This window comes from Emys orbicularis, chromosome 1, assembly GCF_028017835.1.
Source record: "Emys orbicularis isolate rEmyOrb1 chromosome 1, rEmyOrb1.hap1, whole genome shotgun sequence".
Taxonomy (NCBI): domain Eukaryota; kingdom Metazoa; phylum Chordata; order Testudines; family Emydidae; genus Emys; species Emys orbicularis.
The window spans coordinates 322,712,067-322,735,839 of NC_088683.1; the positions used below are offsets into that span (position 1 = coordinate 322,712,067).

General features: G+C 46.4%; 1 protein-coding gene across 1 annotated transcript in view; it reads left to right on the forward strand.

The window, feature by feature from the left end:
* The first annotated feature begins 1,881 nt into the window (after nt 1–1,881).
* The window catches only part of SLC7A1 (solute carrier family 7 member 1), a 66,774-nt gene continuing 44,882 nt past the window's right edge, over nt 1,882–23,773 (forward strand). Inside the window, exon 1 of the mRNA XM_065419805.1 lies at nt 1,882–2,079. The gene's annotated coding sequence lies outside the window, so the exon portion shown is untranslated. The remainder of the gene's footprint in view (nt 2,080–23,773) is intronic.

The window sequence follows — 23,773 nt, forward strand, 5'->3', positions numbered from 1 at the left end:
ACATTTCAGAGCTACAGTTTCAGGCTGTCTGTGCCTACAGCAAGTGCACAGTACATAGGTTTATATTCCAAGGGTTTCTTAACAGCCATAAAGGTTAGAAATTTAATATTTTTCAGCAAATGAAAGCTTACATTCCACAGAAACAAATGGGAGCACCAGAGTACGACATACCACTGAGTAAAGGCTCATTCAACCACATACCAGCTCAGTCCAATCTGTAGTCAATTATCATAAAAAAGACAGGGTCAAATTCATAGATTCAAAGAGTTTAAGGCCAGAAGGGACCATTAGATCATCTAGTCAGACCTCCCGTATTTCATAGGCCATTACATTTCACCAGTTAGTCCTGTACTGAGCCCAACAACTTGTGTGTTCACTAAAGCATAACTTCCAGAAAGGCATTAGTCTTGATCGGAAGGCGTCAAGAGATGGAGAACCAATCACTTCCCATGGTAGTTGGTCCCAAAGGTTAAAAGTATTGTGCCTAATTTCTAATTTGAATATCCAGCTTCAGCTTCCAGCCATTGGTTCTTGTTATGCCTTCCTCTGCTAGACTGAAGAGCCCTTTAATATCTGGTATTTTCTCCCTGTGAAGGTAGTTAGACAACTAATCAAGTCAACTGTCAATCTTCTTTTCGGTAAACTAACCAGCTTGAGTTTTTTAAGTCTCTCACTGTAAGGCACGTTCTCTAGACCTCAAATCATTTCTGTGACTTTTTCCTGCACCTTCTCCAACTTTACATCCATTTAAAACTATGGACCCCAGAACAGAACAAAGTATTCCAGTATCCATCTCACCAATGCCCTGTAGAGACAAAAATCAGCTCAACTCCTACTCTCTACTCCCGTTTATACAGCCAAGGATTGCATTGGCCCCTTATGCCACAGCATTGCACTGTGTCCAGTCAGTTGTTCCCAGTTGTCCATGTACCACCTCACTGCAGTTAATAGGATTGCGGACACACAACTGAGAGCAGAATTTGGCCCATTGAGAACAGAAGCTGAGTTGAGAACAGAAGCTGGCAGCATGCAGAAGGGAAGGCATGAGTGGGAGAGAATGCATGTGTGTGAGAGAGAGATAAGGTGGGTGAGGGAAGATATTAGACTAACTTCTGTTGGTGAGAGAGACGCTTTGGAGGCTTGTGTGTGTGATGTCAGTTCAGCAGGTGCTAAACGCTGCAGGGAGCTTTGGCGGTAGAGAGCTTTGGGGGCAGATGAGGGGGGTTTGGGGGGCACCATGGAAAGGGGGGGTTACATTTTTACCTTTAAAATGCAGGCAGTGGCCCTTCTAAACGGGCAGCCTCGCTCTACCTGTGTTTCTCCAGCTCTCCTCCTCGCCATGCCGAAGAAGCCTCTCGGGGGCTCCATTAGGCAGCAGCAGGCGGAGACGTTTTGCAGTTACCTGTCCTAGCCTGCCCCTCACCCCGGCTGGCAGCCCGCCCTACACATCTGGACAGCGCTGATAGCCCACCCAGGCGGGCGATGCGCGCACAGGCAGGCGGGGGGCGGGCCACGCGGGCTGGATCCCTTTGTGTGCGCCGGCGGCGCCTACTACAGGCAGCGCTGTCCTCAGCCCTGACCCTGCCCTTACCTAGCCCCAGCGCTAACCAGCCCGATCCAGGCTTTGTTCCCAGCGCGGGCTGAGACCCTGTCCTTAGTTAGCCCCACTCCGAGGCGCGCCCCCCATTACGGCCTCCGGATACTTGGCGCTCAGTCTGCTCCCCGCTCGCAGGAGGTGAACTGAGCTCCCACAATGCTGTCTGCGAAAAGGGAGGAGGAAGAGGGGCTCCCCGGTCGTTTCCTTGCAAGCCCGCCCCTCATTCAGGGAGGGAGGGAGGAGCCACCGACCTACTGGGCTGCCGCTGACCGGACAGCAGGCGAGGTGTGCCGAGAGCCGGAAAACTACGCCCGTTTGCCCTGCACATAGCCGCTCCCCTCCCGCAGCAGCACCTGCAGCGTTTTCCTCCGGAGATCGCCGGCTGGGGACGGCGCCTCTCTCCCTCGGGCCCCTGCACCGGTCTCAGCACAAGCCTGGCCCATCTGCTGCTGCAGCCGCCCTTCCAGCCGGGCACAGGCAGGGTGAGTGTGATGCGCTGCCCTGTCTCTGCCCCGCGGGCTGCTGCTCACCTTGCCGCGCGCTCCGGGGCCAGGCGGGGCCAGCGCTAATGCGGAGCAGCAATGGCTGTGCGGGCTCCACGCGGCTCTCTCCCAGCTGGTGTGCCCGCGTGCGACCCCCGGGGGGTGCTGGCCTGCCCGCCCTACTGCAGCAGGCATGTGGTGTCCTCCCGCTGCGGGGGCTGCTTTAATTCCCTCTCACAGGAGTAGGGATCCATTTTACACGGTAGCGTGGCGCATGATGCAATATTTATACTATGGCGAGAGGAAGTAGCGCCGACGGACTTAACCCCCCTTCTCCCCCAAAACACTCTTACAACGAGCTTCTGGGGAGCAAGATCCCTGTTCACTCCCCCACATCCAGAGACAGCCGGACAGATCTACCCTGAAACGGCTGCGTCCTTCCCTGGGAACCTTGCCTTACATGGTGCTTCTGGTTGTAATGAGTCACTATTTATCGCCCTCTCCTCATTCTTGCCGAGCTAGTGCCACGCAGTGATGCTTGTCGCTGTCCCACCTCGCAGTGATGCTGTCCTGGCTTGCGGGGGGCGGCAGGGTTGAATGAAAGTATTCTAGATAGAATCATAGGAATATCAGGGTTGGAAGGGCCCTCAGGAGGTCTAACCCCCTGCTTAAAGTTAGACTAATCCGCAGGCAGATTTTTACCCCAGTTCCCTAAATGGCCCCTTCAAGGATTGAACTCATAACCCTGGGTTTAGTAGGCCAATACTCAAACCACTGAGCTATCCCTCCTCCCTCTGGTAAGTGAGTGAGCGAGCTAGCTGCTTATGGGAGGGAGATAGCCCTGCCTGGCCTGTCTTTAGCAGAGGTAATGGCAATCCCACATTTATAGGCAACTAATCTCTTTTGATTAGAATAGAGAAAAACGTCCAATGAATCTGCTCAAACCCATGTGCAAAGTCTGATAATGACTATAGTGACAGCTGTGGCTGATGCTTTTTTTTTTTTTCTTTCCATTTTGGGTAAGAGGTGAGGGGAAGCTGGAGTTGTAAATTTGATCAGGTTCCTTTGTGACTTTTTTCAATCAGTCACATTTTGTCGTTGTTAACCCCCGGTGCTAGCTGAGTGGTAGAGTAAAAGCAGTGAGTTACTGGAAAGGAGTGCCTGTGAGTACTTTCTAGTTGAATGCATGGAGAACCTTTTGCTTCTTTTTCTTTAGATAGCTAGTTCTCTTTAGTTGCCTAACATCATTCAAGCATGATTGCAATGCCATGTTTCTTTTCTCTCTCTATCAATTGCAACGGAAGTTTGGAATTCAGCTATTTGTTGCTTTAATATTTAAAAGAACACCATCAACTTAAAAATCACACTGTCTGACATTTTTTATCTGCGGTTGTCACAAGTAACACCTGAGATTACTATAACTGAACAAAGATTAGTGAAAATAATCTTTTTGTCTACTTAGCCAGATGCTGACACCATCACACATAAAAAGAAGTGGATAACCTTTTGTTTGTTGGTTTGAGACCTGGGTAACTATTTTGCATACATATTCTAGTCAGCTGTGTATTTGATCAGTAATTTGAGAAAAACACTGCTGCTTTGTGCTGCTTCAGTGGGACAAAACAGACCTAAATCTGGCTTTTCTAGGCCCTCGAGGATTTCCTTGCTTTGGGGAATCAGGTGGCATATAGCCATGGTAGTGGCACCTAAGGCTTTGTCTACACGGGAAAATGAATGACAAAAGTTTTGTCATTCAGGGGTGTGGAGAAAAAAAACAAACAAAAAACCAAAAAACAAAACACACTCCCCTGAACAACAAAAGTTTTGCCAACAAAAAGCACTGGTGTGAACAGCGCTTTGCAACAAAGCTACCGCTGCTCATTGGGGGTGGAAGATTTTTGTCTGCGGGAGAGCTCTTTCCTGCTGACAAACAGCAGCTACAGTGCACATCTTTTAGTGGCACGGCTGTAGTGGCACTAAAAGGTGTGTAGTGTAGCCAAAGCCTAAGTCCGTACCTTCCTTCCCCAGCATAGGGGACATGACTGGGATAAAGTCATGGGGTATGTCTGTACTACCCGCCGGATCGGAGGGTAGCGATCAATCCAGCGGGGGTCAATTTATCGCGTCTAGTCTAGACGCGATAAATCGACCCCCAAATGCCCTCCTGTCGACTCTTGTACTCCACTGGCGCGAGAGGTGCAGGCGGAGTCGATGGGGGAGCGTCAGCAGTCAACTCACCACAGTGAAGACACCACGGTGAGTAAATCTAAGTATGTTGACTTCAGCTACATTATTCACGTAGCTGAAGTTGCTTAACTTAGATCGATCTCCCCCCAAGTATAGACCAGGCCATGGAGTATATCTACACCCTGATGATTTCCACATACCAGAGTGGTCCTGTAGGAGGATCTGGGAGCTAGCCATCTTTGATTCTTCTCCTGGCTCCTCCTCCCCTCCTTCTTTTGCTCTGAGTACAGCTTGAATGGATTATAGCAGCTGGTCCTCTGTGTCCCAAGAAAAAGATATCAAAAGATCAATTGAAAACCTAGGCGTATTAATCATCTGTCTGAAATGTATGACAAATAGGGGCTCAGATACCAGGGTAGTGAGTGTAGGATAAATACACAGATATAGATAGAACTTGATGTTAATAAAATGAAGTGTGTTTGGCAATTAAATAGAAATTCCTTCAAAGAGACCTATGTCTATAAAATAGACTTGTGTAGTAGTGTGTATAACTTCTGTTTATTTCACTCTGTTATATAACATGAGAAATTGTGAGTAATATTGCCCCTATCTTGTTAATGTTTAACATAGTAGCTTGTGGCCCAAGAGCTGGGATAAAGGGGGAAATGCAGGTATAATGCTCATTTTCAAATCTCATAAATATGGGATATAGGACAGGAAGTAACATTTTTGAGTCTGGGGAAGTTTTATTCCAAATGGCACCTCCGCAATGTTACATTAACATTCTTACTAGGGCTGTCAAATGATTAAAAAATAATCACGCCGTTAAACAATAATAGAATACCATTTATTTAAATAGCTTTGGATGCTTTCTACATTTTCAAATATATTGATTTCATTTACAACACAGAATACAAAGTGTACAGAATGCAAATATTTGCACTGTAAAAAATAAGAAATAGTATATTTCAATTCACCTAATACAAGTACTGTAGTGCAATCTCTTCATAATGAGAGTTGAATTTACAAATGTAGAATTATGTACAAAAAAAACCTGCATTCAAAAATAAAACAATGGAAAATTTTAGAACCTACAAGTTGTACTTCAGCCAATCGCTCAGACAAACAAGTTTGGTTACAATTTGCAGGAGATAATGCTGCCCAGGTCTTGTTTACAATGTCACCAGAAAGTGAGAACAGGTGTTCGCATGGCACTGTTGTAGCTGGCATTGCAAGATATTTACGTGAGGGAGCATGCCTCCTCTCTCTGAGCATACTGTCTCCAGTGCAAGAAGCTTACACAGCTTCGACCTTCCTGGGTCTGACCTCGAGCATTCAGCATCCCCTTCCTCACCATGTGCTTTCTGCAGCGAGTCCACCCGGGTGGGGCTCCTGGGGAAGCCAGAGGGCTCCTACACCCCAACTCTGCAGTCAGACGTGACTCTCAACCATTGTAAAATGGAAGGTTTATTAGTCGACAGGAACATAGTGTAGAACAGAGCTTGTTAGCACAGAAATCAGTGACTTTCAGCCAAGTCCATCTTGGGAGTCCTGGGCCAGATGCCCTGGACTCCACCTCTTCCAGTCCCCCCATGCAGACAGCCCCCTGTTGCTCCTCCTCCTTCTCTTTGTCTCTGCTTCCTGGGCAAAAGAAGTCACCTGGTCGCATCCCCCTCCTTGGTCTCAGGTTACATAGGTGCAAACAGCTGGGCAGCCCCACCTGCCCTGAGGGCCTCAGCAAAAAATCACACACCCAATTCCCACCACTGAAGTATTGGTGCAGTACACAGGGAAACTAAGGTACACACAGTATTGGTATAGGACAGCAAGACTCACATGTAACATAACAAGATGAATAAAACACTACTTTGTCACACTATCCTTAGAAATCTCACACTGGTACCTTCTTTGCGTTCTGTCAAATCTTCTGTGAAAGTGTTCTTAAAATGAACATGTGCTGGGTCATCATCCGAGACTACTATAACATGAAATATATGGCAGAATGCAGGTAAAACAGAACAGGAGACATACAATTGTCCCCATGGAGTTCAGTCACAAATTTAATTAATACATTATTTTTTTAATGAGCATCATTAGCATGGAAGCATGCCCTCTGGAATGGTGGCCGAAGCATGAAGGGGCATATGAATGTTTAGCATATCTGGCACATAAATACCTTGCAACGCTCGCTACAAAAGTGCCATGTGAACGCCTGTTCTCACTTTCAGTTGACATTGTAAATAAGAAGCTGTTTTTGAGTGCAGTTATGTAACAAAAAAATCTACGTTTGCAAGTTACACTTTCACGATAAAGAGATTGTACTACAGTACTTGTATGAGGTGAATTGAAAAATACTATTTCTTTTGTTTATAATTTTTACAGTGCAAATATTTGTAATAAAAAAATAATAATGTAAAGTGAGCACTGTACACTGTGTATTCTGTGTTGTAACAGAAATCAATATATTTGAAAATGTAGAAAAACATCCAAAATATTTAATAAATGTCAGTTGGTATTCTATTGTTTAACAGTGCGATTAATCACGATTAATTTTTTTAATCAAAGTTAATTTTTTTGAGTTTATCGCCTGAGTTAACGGCGATTAATTGACACCCCTAATTCTTACCTAGGATTCCTTAGTTTGCTTGCCTCCACTCTAGTACAGTGAGACGTCCCCAGAGTTTCAGAAATGTCACTTCTTGTCCTATTCTCAGCTTTCTGAGACCTGACAATGAATTTTGCACATGTGTTTTCCTCTTTAATTCCAGCTGTTGGGCAGACAAAATCTACTATGTTCCTCCCTCAGCAACCAGATAGGTTCAGTATTAAGGATGAGTTGAGTTTTTCACTTAAATATATACATTTTTAAAATATATGTGATTAAACCTACACAGCAAATCAGACTTTTAATGACATTTAATGTTAATCTCTACAAACTCAGTTCTAAGTTTCTTGGATTTTGAGAGTTGTGCCTGTTTACCCCAGAGATGAATTTGATCTGTTCTATCTAGAACAAACCCAATGTAATTAATGATACTACTGTAAGGTTAAGGCTTAAACCTACCAGAAAAATATGAAATTCAGTCATAGCTGAAGCTGTTGGTAGAATGCTAGTGTGTCTATCATGCATATTGCTTACCACTGTGAATAGTCCCATTGACTATACTCAGTTGTCAGTATTGCATCTAGCAGTAAGTGTTCAGTGAGATTAATACTAGAACTGGTTGGAAAAATTCCAGTGAAACCTTTTTTCCAGTGAATTTGCTAATTCATTGAAATTTAAACATTTTGTGGAAATGGTTTGATTTCAGTGAACCAGAACCCTGCCTCCCAGACAGGTTTCAATCAAAAACCTGCCTAATTTCTAGTCATCTCGTCCACGAAGCTCCTCAGCAGCCCATTGAGCTAGGAGCCTTGGAACTTGGGAGCCAGGACTTCCTGCTCCCAGCTCCTTCAGCCCATCTTGTGGGCTACCTTGTACCCAGAGCTTTCTCGGGTCCCTGGTAGCCTGGCAGGCTGGCTGCACTGGAGCTATGGAAGCCATGTCCGCCTCAGATTGACATCACCATGATTCTTTTCAGTTTCATGGCTGCTGGTCCCTGGTGGGCAGCTATGAAACAGACAAGATTCATATCAATTTCAGTCAGCAACAGCCCTGTCTTCCAGGATCCCAACTCTCTGCAGTTAGCATGGTGAGCGATCAGGGATCCCCGGGAGCAAATTTAGTTTTGGAATCACTGTGTTTCAGTGTTTCTGAAATGAAATATTGCAGAATTTCAGTTCTGTGAAAAAATTCCAGTTTTGGTTTTTCATCCTGAGTCAGGATGAAAAATGTTTCTGGAAACTTTGAAAATTTTCATGGAATTAAAATTTGGTTTGCTGACCAGCTCTGATTAACACTAGTGTCTTCAGGAATTGGTCATAGACTATTGATCCAGATTAAAACTTTTCCTTGACTTCTGCATTGTGAAGGATTACTCAGTGAATTATTACCACTTATCTAACATGTTCTTGAATATCTGCACTGCTGGTGCCTTGACTGCTTCATGGTAACCCATTCTGATGCTACTGCTCTTACTGTTAAAAACTTTAAAAAAAAAACTATAACCCATTTTTTTTTTTTGGCCTTAGCCTCTTGCTCCTGCCTTTTTTGGAGTTGGGAAATAAGTCGTTCATCACTTCTCCTGTTCTCATGATGCAAACTATGTTCTTCTCTTTCTTTTTCTAGGGTTTAGGGTCTGTCATTCTCCAGTCCTTGTGATTTATTTTGCTCTTTCTATTTGCTCTTAGTTGTCCATATACTTTCTAAACTGTAGGGACTAGAATTTTATTTGAATCCCTCGTTACTTGTTAGCCACTTTCAGGGCTTACAATTAATTATTGCCTTCTATTTTTACCTAGTTGATATTTATCCAATTATTTAAACAAGTTTACTATGTGGTAGTCTAGCAAGGTACAAACAGCATACAAATAGAGCACAGCCCTGTTTATTCAACTACTAATTAACCAAAATTCCATTTGATCCAAATTGTTATAGTCCCCAGCACAGATCACTTATTCATTCCTTGAACGCTTTTCATCCATATGATTTTGATGTCCCCCAAACAAATAGGCTTACACTGTATGCTGTGGGCCAGGTTGTGCCCAGCCCTGTAGAGACTTGTCGCGACATGTTACAAAATGTTTTATTGTGGTTGTGAAGCAGTGAATTAGCAGACATGATGCTGACCATGCCTTTGGCAGTGCAAGGGCTGTGCAAAGCTAGTCTTCACAGCAGTGCTAGCTTCCCCAAAGGGGCAGGGAGTGGCAAGCTGAGGGTGAGGCAGTGATCCCATCCTCTTCCTCCTCATTGGCAGAAGAGCTGGCTCCGTATATTGGGCGTGTATGCGGCAACCTCTTAAAGGAGATACCAGCAGCACCCTGCACTCAAGTAGGTATTGTGCCTGTATTCTGCTCAGAGGGCTGCATTTCCGCACTGCCACCTATCAAGGGCAATGTTTTAATTTCACAATTTCTCCCTGTATCTACTAAATCAATGAGCATCTCCAAGGAGGCCATTATATTAGTTTGTTATTGCTTTTTTTTTTTTTTTAATGAATCTTATTTTTTGGCTATTGGCTATGAACATGCCTCCATTGTTATCTTTGTGTCACATATATATTAGGGCCAGGCATACACTATAAACATTGCTTGCATGGGTCTGTCGATGAGTGGTATGACGAGGTGTGATCCCTGACCAAAATAGCTGTGCCACCAAAAGCATCTAGTGTAGATGCAGTTACACTGGCAAAACTGCACTTTTAGAGATATAGCTTATTTGACTTGGGGTGGGGCAGGAACGAGCTATACTGGCAAAAGCACAGTTTTACCAGTATAACTGCGTCTACACTAGGAGTGCTATACTGGTGTAGCTATACTAGGAAAGCGCTCCTGGTGTAGACCTGGCCTAAGTAACATCACTCTTTGCTTGGAGATCTTGTAGCTAGTGGGCACAGCAAGTTCAGTTCAGCCTCTTACCAGTGATTTATTTTAATTTATTTTTAATAGTAATGGAAAATGAAAGTGCAAAATCACCCCTCAAATTTAGGAAATTCTCACTCAGCTGATGTCTGGCTAAGGGAACACTTTTTGATCCCAAGGGCCTAATTCATCACTGTCTTACTTCAGTTTGATATAACTCCTCCAATTTCAGTGAATTTAACCTGGTGTAAAAGTGGAGAAATGTAGCAGTGAATCAGGCTTGATATGCTCCTATAAATGGCTAAAGCAGTGATTGAATAACTGAGAGAAAGAATTAGAAGCAAGAGAATCAACTGTGAATTTGAAAATTGGGTTCACGAACTTGTCAGTTGTAAGACTGGATTTATATTATGGAAGTGAGTTTTATTTTACTTGTTAAGGGGTTCCAATTAGCAGTGTTAATAGTATGCATCTTTAAAAATTATTCTAAGTACATGGGATTTGATGGCTTTAGTAACAGAATCTAGAGTCTTCCATCTCTGCATTGCTTATTAAAATCTAACCCAGGTTCCCTACTACTTGATGGCTATTTGATGGCCTATGTAAAAAGGATTGAGACTGTGGATTGAGACTTCAGGAGGGAGTTTCAAAGCCTTGTGTAGGAAGCTAACCTGCTCCCATGAGTTTCTCCCTTGAGGGTGATAGTTTAATAGTTCTTGAGGAATGTCCCTGTTGCGGGAGGTCATTCTTGTTGGGAGAAATGTGGTCTGTGGAATAGATTGGGCCTTGAAGATTAAGCCTGAGACTTTGAAATTGATCTGTCTGTGGGTAGCCATTGTAGTGAGTGGATCCTCAGAGTGATGTGCTCTCAGTGGGTTTATGGCTGAGATAATTTTCTAGAAAATCTATTTAAGATGGTGGTTGCTAGGGGTTTTCATAACTCTCTCTGAGCCCTGGTATCGAAGGAACCTGGCTCTGCAGGCAGAGTAATACACCTCTACCCCGATATAACGCGGCCCGATATAACATGAATTCAGATATAACGTGGTAAAGCAGCGCTCCGGGGTGGGGTGGGGGGGTGGAGAGGGCTGTGCACGCCGGAGGATCAAAGCAAGTTTGATATAACACGGTTTCACCTATAACGCAGTAAGATTTTTTGGCTCCCGAGGACAGCGTTATATCGGGGTAGAGGTGTACAAAAAAGATTCCTAATAAGACTTCTAGAAACTCTCTAAAAACTCCTGAAATAGTTTTTCTTTAACATATGTATATATACAGACTGCACAATGCTGTGGTGTGGAAAAATCTTTACTGTTCTCGTAGAACCACTAACTGATGATAGTATCCTTTTATCCCTGCCTTTTCTTCCAAGGAAATAACAGAATATAGCAACGGATTTCATTTTCATCCCATGGTCCAAACTTTTGGTGATAACAGTAATTAACATTTTTTCCAATAATTTATCTTGCTTTAAAATCTCCAGTGTTATTTTAAACCTTTCCTTCCCCCCCTCCCCCCCCCCCCCCCAGCCCTGGTATAAAAGTATAATATTACCACCTGCTGTCATTTAAAGGCTCTAATAGTAATAGCACTTATTGTAAATCAAAGTCTGACATACCGTGCCTTCAGTATCTGATTCTAAATAATTGCTCTGTAGGGATGAGAAGGGATGTCCAATGTGGTGGTTCTAGGAGGAAGGTATGTTGAAATATATAACTCAACAATATATCCAGATATTGGCTGAAATCTGCTGTTTTAAAATATGATAGGGTTACCATATTTGAACATTCAAAAAAGAGGACACTCCACGGGGGGTGTCGGCCCCACCCACAGTCCACCCCCACTCCTCCCACGCTCTGTCCCCACTCTGCCCCAGGTCCCGTCCCCTCCCCGCTCGGCCCCGCCACTGCACCCCTCCTCACCCCCTGGCCCGCTGCTGGCTTGCTGCATCCCTCCTCAGTCCCCCACCAACCGCTCGCCTCCTCCCACCTGCCACTCACCTCCTCACTTCCCTGCCAGAAATCCCCATGCCTGCCCCAAGAACCCCCGCCGGCCGCTGGCTCACCGCTTCTTGTCTCCTCACCCCCACCCGCCCACCCGCCGGTGGCTCCCTCACCACTTGCCTCTTCAACCCCCGCTGCCCGACACTGGCCTTTTCATCCCCTCCCTCCCGCCTGACGCTGGCTCGCTGCCCAAACAAAAGACAGTTTATTTAAGAATGAGGATTTAACTAGAAACAAGAGTGATGGGAAAAAATGATTACAATATAAAACAAAATCATAAAACGCAAACCTGGGCCTACACTTTCTTGTCTCAAAGTAGGTTCCTCCTCTCCCCACAAAGTTCAGTCTGTTTGCAGAATTGGCTGGTTTCCCAAACACCAGGATCCAAACATTCATGAAAGCAGCCCTGTTTCACAAGGGGTTTCCTCAGTGAAAGGATACAGAGTGCTATTCCCTCCTCTGTGTTTTACTGAAAACAGGCTTTGTTTCTATTTGCACACAGGGCGAACTCCAGTCCTGTTGTAATGTTTCTTTTTTACCTTTAAGGCGTTTCAGTTGTTTGCCATTGAATGGGACACCATCAGAGGCAAAGTCTTACTATTGTGCAAAGCTAAACAATTGAGCCTTGCATTGCATTACCAGCCAGGTTAGGCAGGGTGACAAATCCCCCTTGCCCCAAAGGGCCATTATCCCCTGGTGACTAATTTCTACCCCAAGTCTATAAAGCAGACTTTTAAGGTAAATACTTTATTCCTTCAATATTACCCGTGCACACATCTCACAAAGATTCTCACTCTTGACAAGTTACCAGCCTTGTGTAGCTCCCTTCCACGTTCCTCTTTGTGGGTAAGTGCCCTGTAAGACACGTGTGGGGTGCAGTGAGTTTGTCAGACCTGCGGTGACAGCTGTTTGTGAAGATCAGGGGGCCCTTTGCCAAGGGGTGCTGGTGTCACAGTGAGATTGGGGTGGCTGACAGTATGGGGCAGGGCGCTGAGGCTGGTGAGGCAGGTAACACTCACTGGGCTGGGGGGCAGGCGGTGCCAGGATGGGGTAGAGGCAGGTACCTGTCAGTCTCCAGCACTCAGGCTGTGCCAGGGCCAGCAGCCTCTTCACCTTGGAGTCTCCCCCGCTTGCCCGGGGGCCGCTCCGCCTCTTGGGCTCCCTGGCCGCTGCCACCGCAGCCGCCCGGGAGGACACGGCGCAGGGGCGCCGCTGCGGAGGAGACGCAAGGGGCCGGGCTTGGCTGGGGCCTTGCACCGGCAGGCCGAGAGCAGCAGGAACCGGGCGCCGCTTGGGGGGAGCCGGGCGGCCCGAGCCCAGGGTGGTGGCAGCCTCCACAGCACCAGGGGCAGGCGGGGAGCATAGCCCGCCATGGGGCAGGAGAGGCCGTGCTGCTGCTGCTGTTTTCTGGCCCTGCCGGGAACCATCTACAGCCACTGCCCCCCGCCACCCATGGAGATGGAGTGCAGGGCTCAGGGCCCAGCCCCGCCTGCTGATAAGGGCCGGGCTGCGGCTTCCTGCTCATCGCCGCAATGCCAGGCCAGGAGTGAACCCAGCCCCCAGCCAACGCCCCCTGCTGCCCCTGCCCTGCTCACCCTGGCAGCCTCCGCTCCCCGCGCTCAGCCCCGCATCACTTTCATGGTAGGGTTACCATAAATCCCTATTTTCCCGGACATTTTTACATATTTAAAAATTCCTCCCAGACGGTGATTTAACAACTAAAAAGCCGGATATGTCCGGGAAAATACGGACCTATGGTAACCCTAAAAATATGATGACAAAGGTGCAACAAAATCAAATGGTGTTTTCCTTGCAAAATGTGGGCATTGATGACAATGCAAAAAAGAACACTATTTTGTCTTAAAACATCATTTGACAAATTTTTCTCAAGGAAAATGTGTACTTGCTTCATAAAACATCATTTGGTTGATGAGGATGGTATCTTTTTAAGGATATAAATATAGTCACCTCTGATAATATTGTGTACTAAGTGATTTCACTTATTTCTATCACGGAGTTCCACATCAGTAATGTGAGAGGCCCAATGATAATATTGTCAAAGCATATTCTCAAAACTAAGTACAGTTGAATGAGTGACTTTTAAGGGATAGGAAGCAGGCTTTTGTCCAGACCTGACTTCCACAGAAATAACCGTTGATGTAGGCAGATGTGAATGTAGATTGCTACAGAAGCAAAAAAGGCTGAGTAATGTTTTATTATAGCAAAGCAGGCAACGTGTAGTCTGCCAGGATTGTAAAAGGAAAATCAGTTAAATTTTTTCGGAGTCCATCTCTTTTATAACTGGACTTGTGTTTTAGAATGAGTCAAAATTAACTTCCATGGTGGAGACATGATTAGAATGAGCCAGAATTAACTCCCATGGTGGAGACATGATGAGACTGTAAGAACTAGATTCCCACAGGGCAAATTAGAAAGCAAAATGAGAATGCAAACAGAATAAAGTTTTATGGTGTTGTATAATGACTCTCATAATAGAAATGTAGGGCAAGAAGGGACCTCAAGAGGTCATCTAACCCATCCCTCAACACTGAGGAAGAATCCTAGGGCACTTTACAAACTGTGGTCCAAGTTAAGGCTCCGGTACAGGAAAAGAAGGTCACCTCAAAAGGATCAGTGTTTAGAGGTGGTATACCTGCATTATTAAGCATGCTATTGAAGGCCCCTATTATACCGTTTGGAAGGGCTCCAACTCAGTGGGCTCTCTCTGCTTGCTTCTCTACAGTGCATAGCATGGCTAGGGGCCCACTCTGCCAGGACATGCCCCCTCCAGGCCATTCTGCCCTGCCAATAATGCTAGCTGCCCGCACTCTGCACGTGTGGCATGCAAGCAACCAAATTATGGCTGCCTTCTACACTGGAGCAGTGAGAGAGGAAGGAGTTCTGTGCACCCTTTTGGTCCACTCCAACACACTTACATTAGAGCAGCCATAGTTTGGCTTTATTCGAGTGGAATGGTAGCACCACTGTAGTTAAGACTGAGTCTACCTTACTATTGAACAACTGATTTTTTAAGTGCTCTAACATCCACATGCTTACTTGGAGTGACTTGGAAATTATTGTGACAGATGGAAAGCTGGGAAAGGGCAAGTGGTCCAAATTTGAGATTGTTCAAGCGAGGGGTTCCTGAGATATAGCCCCCATAACAAATCATGTTGTATCAAAATGTTATAGTTCTTGTACTTTTTTTTTGCACACACCTGGAGCTCAAACTGTGGCTCTGAGCCGCCCTGAGCTGATACCACCCTCTTGGTAATTATCTTGGCTAATGTCTGACATCCACTGCCCCTTTCAGGAAGTGATATTTTAAAAGCTATTCAAAGCTTATGAAAACAGGAGAATATCAGATGTATTAATACAGATTAAAAAATGAGACAGAGGGAGTGCTAAATATGCAATAGGGATAGAAAACAGTGAACAGCCCTTCTCCATTTCTGTGTCCTGTCAAACTGGTTGGAGGGGAGGGGGAAGGAGAGGAGGGAGTGATTATTGACCAATCTCCTCCAAGCCTGGGAGTTTGACTATTCAGTGGTTTTCTCTCTTTATCACGTGCTCACACTCAGAACCAATGTAACTCTGTATGCCGTGGTTTTCAGAGGTTCTAATATCGGTGCAATTGATGATCTGGAAGGGTACAAGGCAGCGATGGGCAGCCTCCACTCTGGATTAGTGAAGTTTTTGGGCAGATACACACATACAGCATCACTGAAATACAGCCAGCCTTGGGGTGGAAGTCCGAAGCCGTAAAGCAGGGAAGGGGAGGGAGGATTTTTAGCCAATGACACTGGAATAAAGCCTTGTTGGAAGAGAAAGTGCCATGGGATGTTCAGTGACTATCCAGAGCAGCCAGGATCTCAGTATTTAGGGTTTCATAGAAGAAACTGCCCTGCACACAACCCTTTCACAAACTGCATCAAATTCATCTACCGCCTAAGAATGAGGGGCGGAGCTAATCCTGGTGAGATTTGAATCTGCATTACACAGGGCCTATTTATTACACACACATGCTTAGCCTACTGAGTCATCCCCTCTGCTTCTGGAATTCTGAAATTCTCTCTGGAATTTCCCCCAAACTTCTATAGTTTGAGCTACATCACAGCCAGGGATAAAATCATTTCAGTGCTCCACAGTGTGGCTTTCATTTGGGCTTTGCTTACTGATCACACGCTATTTAATAATAAAGAACTGCAGAGGAAAGGAAAACTCAATGGACCAATTATCTCATAGTCTCCTTACCCCCTCAGAGTTTCCTGATTACTATACAAGTAGAGGTCTTATGTAGAAAATTTCTCACAGAGGGACTTTAATGAGCTTTCTAAATAAAATAGTACATTAACTCCTATTAAATCAGAGCAGAACATAACAAATAAATAAGATCTATACTTGGTTTAAAAACACAGTGATTCAGCTGCCTGAATGCCAGTGAAGATAACAGAGCAGTGCATAAAAATCAAATGTCCTGTCACCCAAAGGGGAAGGGCCTGAGACACAATTTCCCTGTGCTTTGTGGAGTCAATTAAATCTGTGCAAAGTGAGAGCAAAATGCTACTGAATCCTGGGGGGGGACGGGGGGGGGGGGGGAGACGACGACGACAAAGGTGGTTTTGCACTGCACCCTATGCTGGAGGTGCTGGGGGCTGGTTCAGCACTTGGTGCAGGATAGAGAAGCCTCAGGTTATAGAAACTGGGTATAGCTGGGGCGTAGGAAGGTTCTGGCGATGCTAGGAACATCTTTGGCATGCTACTGCACCTTAGGCTTTTGTGTCACCACCCAGAGGCAGCTACACTGACTCTTCATCTGTTAGGGATGGTCCCCATATGAGGAGAATTCTATAAGAGGCACTTACAGGCGGTGTTGGCCACCGATAAATCTGGCCCTTGGCATGCAGACACGGGGAAAGATGTGAAGCCTCAATCTAAAAATCAATGACACAGGAAAATCTAAAGCACTTTGTTTTTTAAGTATCAGTAACATTATGTTAAACCTAACGAGAACTCACTGACTGGATTGAAACACATCAGTGGTGCATTGTGATTATTTAGACCAGAGGTCGGCAGCCTTTAGAAGTGGTGTGCCAAGTCTTCATTTATTCACTCTAATTTAAGGTTTCGCGTGCCAGTCATACATTTTAACGTTTTTGGAAGGTCTCTTTCTAGAAGTCTATAATATATAATTAAACTATTGTTGTATGTAAAGTAAATAAGGTTTTTAAAATGTTTAAGAAGCTTTATTTAAAACTAAATTAAAATGCAGAGCGCCCCGGACCGGTGGCCAGGACCAGGGCAGTGTGAGTGCCACTGAAAATCAGCTCACGTGCCGCCTTTGGCACGCGTGCTATAGGTTGCCTACCCCTGATTTAGACTCAAAGACTTTAAGGCCAGAAGGGACCATCATGAACATCTGATCTCCTGCACACTGCAGGCCACAGAACCTCACCCACCCACTCCTGTAATAGACCCCTAACCTCTGGCTGAGTTACTGAAATCTTCAAATCATGATTTAAAGACTTCAAGTTACAGAGAATCCAACATTACACTGGTTTAAACCTGCAGGTGACCCGTGCCCCATGCTGCGGAGGAATGCAACCCCCCCCCCCCCCGGGGTTCTGTCAATCTGACCCGGGGGGAAATTCCTTCCCAACCCCAAATATGGTGATCAGTTAGACAAGGGGTGGCCAACCTGCGCCTGAGAAGGAATCAGAATTTACCTATGTACATTGCCAAAGAGCCATAATAATACATCAGCAGCCCCCCCCATTAGCTCCCCCCCGCCTGCCAGCAGCCCTGCTGATCAGCACATCCCCCTCCTTTCCCATGCCTCCTGCGGCATGCAGGAGGCTCTGGGGGGAGGGGTAGGAGCGAGGACATGGCAGGCTCAGGGAAGGGGGCAGGAAGGAGTGGGAGCCTTGGGGGAAAGGGTGAAGTAGGGGCAGGGCCTGTGGCAGAGTCAGGGGTTGAGCAGTGAGCACCTTCCCCCACCCCCACCTCCCCCGAGCACATTGGAAAGTTGGCACCTGTAGCTCCAGCCCTGGAGTCGGTGCCTATACAAGGAGCCGCATATTAACTTTGGAAGAGCCGCATGTGGCTCTGGAGCCACAGGTTGGCCACCCCTGAGTTAGACCCTAAGCATGTGGGCAAGACCCACCAGCCAGACACCTGGGAAAGAATTCTCTGTAGTAACTCAGAGCCCTCCCCATCCAGTGTTCCATTGCCGGCCATTGGAGATATTTGTTGCTAGCAGTTGCAGATGGGCCACATGTCATTATAGGCAGTCTCCTCATACCATGCCTTCCATTTATCAATCTCAGCCTTGAAGCCAGTTCAGTTTTTTGTCCCCACTGCTCCTCTTGGAAGGCTGTTCCAGATCTTCACTTCTCTGATGGTTAGAAACCTTCATCTAATTTCAAACCTAAACTTGTTGTTGGCCAGTTTATATCCATTCGTTCTTGTGTCCACATTGGCGCTTAACTTAAATAACTCTCTCCCTCACCAGTATTTCTCCCTCTGATGTATTTATAGAAAGCAATCATATCTCCCCTCAGCCTTTTTTTGGTTAGGCTAAACAAGCCAAGCTTTTTGAGTCTCCTCTGATAAGGTAAGTTTTCAGTTCCTCGATCATCCTAGTAGCCCGTCTCTGCACCTGTTCCAGTTTGAATTAATCTTTCTTAAACATGGGAGACCAGAATTGCACACAGTATTCCAGATGAGTTGGAACTGGGATGCAGCTTTTGTTGTGTGCTGTGATGTGGTAGAGATGATTGGAAAGGCTGTGTGTGCCGTGTACCTGAATCTTGTAGAGAGATTACAAGAAAATGACAGATAAACTACAAGGGGGCTAGGTGGACGGAATCCATTCCCAGTTTGTGGCAAGGAATAAGGCAGCCTCACAACCCCTCTGTAGTTGCTATCCCAGTGCATAGGCTTTAACTACCTTGACACCCCTCCTTGGTGGTGATTTTTGGGCCTGGATCTGCATAATTTCAGACACACTAACCACGACCCTGCCTTTCCTTTAATCCCCTTCTATGCTGGTCAACATGGAGTCCAGCTCCACTTCCATAGGGTGTGCCGGGTCCTGCTGCGCTCATGCTTTGCCATCACCTGTTCTTCTGTTGGGTGGAACAGCAGCAGTTCAGCTGCACTGTCCACCATCCCTGTGTTGCTGGGTGAACTTCACAGCAGCAGAAGGTTCATGTGGTTGAGATGTAGCCATGCAGAATGGACTTTCATCTTGAATGGTCCCTGGCAAGGCCACCCTATTACACCCCGGCATCATGGCAGGAGTTTTCAGGCGACAGGATTTGCAGGATGATTGCTTCCTCCATTTCTCTAAGCTCAATATGGCTAACCATGTCAATGGGCCTGACACGTGTAGTTAGGTGACTAGCTGGATCATGGTTTATGTGGGACTTAAATGGCCTTATGAATTTCATTCTATGTGAAAGTGAATGCAGTGTGCTCTTATCACAGAAGCAAGCACTTTATATACAGAAACGTCTCTGAAAAATAAGTCCTAAATAAACTCCTACTGATCTTTATGTAAAACTAAAATAGCACAACAGTCTCTCAACCCACCCTGTAGTGCTCCTCCTTATATACCACATAATAAGTGCCTTTTAGAAATAGCTAAGACAGCTATTGATCACTCTTCAGGGAGGTTACCCTGTCTGGCCTGCCTTAGGTTGGCATAACAGGAGTATTTGTATTCTGCCTCCTTTCATGAGGCTTTTATAAGCTCCTTATATAGCATCCTCTGGGTTTTTTTGCCTGCTGGTATTATACCCTCCTTTCCTAGAGGCTTATTAACCAGTCTAAATTCTTCCCACACAAATTTCTTCCTGAGTTGGAGCACACACCCTCTCTTCTACAGTTCCAACAAAACTGTCAGGTAAGCTTGTAGAAGATGCCTTTAGAGCTTGCGTGCCTGGTTTCTATGACAACACTGCAATAGTAGCTCACACTTCTCCCTTGCATTTGGCTAAAATTCCAGGTTTAATCACCATCTCCCAGGAATCTTCTTGTTACAGAGGGTGCTAGTTATGACCCTATTATTAATGTTGTCTCTTCCTCTCCATTATAATCACCCGATTTCAACTGATTATAATTTTGCTAAGCTTCAGCCACTGAGGCTGAAATTTTCTATGCTTGGTCTATGCCTTAGGTTGAATTTTGGGGGAGTTTCAGCAGAAAGAGGGCTTTTTTTTTTTTCTTTTTCAAGGAGCAGGCTGGTTTAAAATATATGTTGACTAATTTTTGTGTCCATTTTTTTAAAGAGCTCTCGCACCTCCAGAGGTTGGAGCAAGAACTTGAAATCTGGCAGGGATGCAGTCCTGGGATCAGAGTATTCCCTTGTGCTGCCCCCCGTGAAAATCTTTCTAGATATGGCCAAGTTATAAACCACAGGAAATCACCATTTTCACATGTGCAGTAGAATATGCTAGAGGCTTGCTAATAAAATCTCTGAATATGTTCACTGAGTGTATTCCCCAGCCCCACTGAGCCTTCTGAAGCAACCATACAGACTAGAACTTTGGGGTAGGACACAGACAAAATTGATCCTCTTCTTTCTCCTAGACTGTAGCCTCATTCGCTACAAAGTCTGAATTGATTCACTTAGCGCTGGCCATCCTGTGCACTGAATGAAGCAGAGGGTCTTGTGAAAAAAATAGGGTGTGATCATGTAATTAAAGACTATATCATAATGTATATGCTCAGGGGGGCTGAATTAAAGTTGTGATGGGCAACCTTAATTTTGACCTTTTGTAACTTTTGAGCTCCTGACTTTGCAACCTTAATATCATTTTAAAAACTATTTTATTCTGTATGTAATAGCAAATATATTGATCAGAGAAGCCTCAGTCCTTCTGATGCAAACTATTCTGTTCCACATCAGGGCTGGGCTTTGAGATGCAGCATACAGAGAGTAAAGTTAAAAATATGGCATTTGCTCTCGTTCTGCTTCATGCACAATAAACACAGCACAGAAAGATGAGTAAATGCTACAACTGTTACTACAAATAATTCAGTAACTACAAATACAGTATTCATTACATGAGAACTGATTTTACATCCACTGTTCTGTGATGTTTAACTCTACTTTCCCCTCTGTAAAATGGGAAAGATAATGTTACTGACTGGCCAACATTTTCATTTAAGTTCCTAAATCTATATTTAGGCACCTAAATCTAAGTGGCCTGAGTTCAGGATACTTGAGCAGCTACAAATCCCATTGGGATTGAGGGCAAATTTAAAAATCAGGTCATTCTTATGTAGGTGCTGAGCTGTGGATTTAGGAGTCTAACTTTAGGTTTGAAAATGGTGGCCCTAATTTTCATGGGTGCTGTGCAGATGAATTCGCAGATGCATATAAAAGGTGCACTTTGAAGAGCTGAAGTGTTACTGACTAAGTGCTAAATTTGACAGTGACCGCTTGCCATGTTGTATATTGTGGTTTTCTTTTGTGTTAGACTATTTTGTATTGACATTTTTTGATCAGCAGACTGATGACCCTATTTCAGAGGGTCACTTGTTGTATTAGCCAGGACTGCCCTCCCACAGAGTGCTGAGCTTTCTCCACTGAAGTGAATGGGGGTTGAAGGAGCAGAGTGCCTCACAGCATCCTGCCCAGAAACAAACAGGAGTGACTTTTGTATAACGTAAAATTTTAACTGAAAGTGGATCAGTCTGTGGGCGAGGCTGCCATGGCAATGGCTTTTAACATGCCTAGGAACTGCCAAGCTGTTCAGTGTTGATATTACTGATTACTAGGATGCTGTTAAAATAGACGGTGCTTTTTACTCACGGTAGCTGGGAGCACAGGAGAGGCTGTTGCCTGGTGGGGGAGGAGTGAGGTAGAGGGCATGATGCAATTCAAGTAGTTCATTGCAAGTTTGGCAGTCAGTACTGGGTAGCAGCATTACTGAGAAATGACAGCGAGGGTGGGGGTTTGTGAAGAAAAATATGGTCAGAATGGTTGAAACCTGACCTTTTAAATCCCAAATTAGAAATGAATGCTCAGTATCCCTGCCATAGCGAGGTGGAGGTCAAAGGGATAGTACTCACTCAGGAACAAAACAATAGTATCCATTGTCCATTCTCTGTATCTCTTACAAAGTGTTTCAGGAGAGTTGAGAAAAAATGGGGAAAGTCTGTAGCTGTGCTGTGCTCAGTTTGTGTGCGGGGTGGGGGTGGCCAGTGCTTAATTTGTAATGAAAGAGGTGTCGGGGCTCCAGCAATTAGGTGCCAGGGCTCAAGCAATTATTTTACTTCCATAACTGATGCGGCAAGCCTGGAGGAGCCCTGGGGCTCAGCTCTGGCAAGCCCCAGCACAAATTAAGCACTGGAGGTGGGGTCTTTGCAGCAGGGGAACTTAGGTGCATTTAGTCAGGGTTGTTATGCAAACAGCATAGTGGAAAGGGCCCCCACTTCCATCCCATCATCTACCCCAGGGGTCTCAAACTCAAATGACCACGAGGGCCACATGAGGACTAGTACATTGGCCCGAGGGCCGCATTACTGACACACACCCCCCCGCCGCCCTCTGCCCCGCCCCCACTCCACCCCTTCCATGAGGCCCCGCCCCTGCCCCACCTCTTCCCACCCCTTCCCTGCCCCCATTCCAACCCCTTCCCCGGAATCCCCACCCCAACTCTGCCCCCTCCCTGCCCCCAGGGGGTACAGGAGGGGTGTGGCGGAGGCTCAGGGCAGGGAGTTGGGGTGTGGGGTGCAGCAGGGGTGAGGGGTGCAGCAGGGGTTCAGGGCAGGGGGTTGGGGTGCAGGAGGGGTGCGGCAGGGGGTTCGGCTGCAGGAGGGGTTCGGGGGGCGGGCTCTGGCCCGGCGCACACCGGGGGCAGGGCAGGCTCCCTGCCTGCCTGCCCTGCCCTGCGCTGCCCCTGAGCTGCTCCGGGAAGCGGCCGGAACATGGAGAAGGGGGGCGCAGGGGTCTGTGTGTCGCTATTGCTTCAGGCACAGCCCCCAGCAGCTGCCATTGGCCGGGAACAGGGAACCGCGGCCAATGGGAGCTGCTGGGGGCAGTGCCTGAAGCAAGAGCAACACACACACCTCTGCGCCCCTCCTCCCCCAGGTTCCGGCTGCTTCCCGGAGCTGCGCGGGAGCAGGGCAGGCAGGCAGGGAGCCTGCCCTGCCCCCGGTGCACGTCGGGCCGGAGCCGCTCTAGGTAAACGCTGGAGGAGGGCGGGGGGGGGGCCGCGAGGAGCTCGCAGGCCGCAGAAAATAACCCCGCCGGCCGCGTGTTTGAGACCCCTGATCTACCCCCTATACACAGCCCCGTTCTTTGTTTCCTCTTCCCCACACTTTTTTTCCCCTACCTTCTTATTTCTTCTTTTCTCCCTTTATTCTGCTGTAGGCCTCTTAGTTACATCACCTTTGCTAATAAAGTCAGCACCACTGTATTTCCCCCAACTGAAGAGCTGGTCCGCTAGGGCCTTCTTTCCATCTATTTCTCCTTGGTTGCTCCTCCCAACACAGTCACACTCCAAATAAAAACTATTAGTACAATCTACTGTCAAGGGAGATATACCATCGTTAATAATAATAATGTAATTATTGGTCATCATTAGGATGCTCAGTACATAGTGCCTGCTTCAAGGCACTTTAAGTGTATGGTCACTTCCATGATCTTGATACTTCTCACTTCCTGCTTGTGGTTTAAGGGGGCACTCCTGCTTCTGCAGCTGCAATGTAGTCTACTCTGGTCAGCTATCCGCTCCCACCCACTGCCTCGTGTGGGAGCTGAATGATGAATGAGGAGGGGAATAATGATCAGCAAGTCAGGTGACGTTGCAGTTCTTCTCTATAGACCAGGGATCTGCAACCTTTGGCATGCGGCCCGCCAGGTAAGCCCCCTGGCGGGCCGGGCCGGTTTGTTTACCTGCCGCGTCCGCAGGTTTGGCTGATCGTGGCTGCCACTGGCCGCGGTTCGCCATCTCAGGCCAATGGGGGCTGTGGGAAGCGGTGGCCAGCACATCCCTCGGCCCGCGCCGCTTCCTGCAGCGAACCTGGCGGGC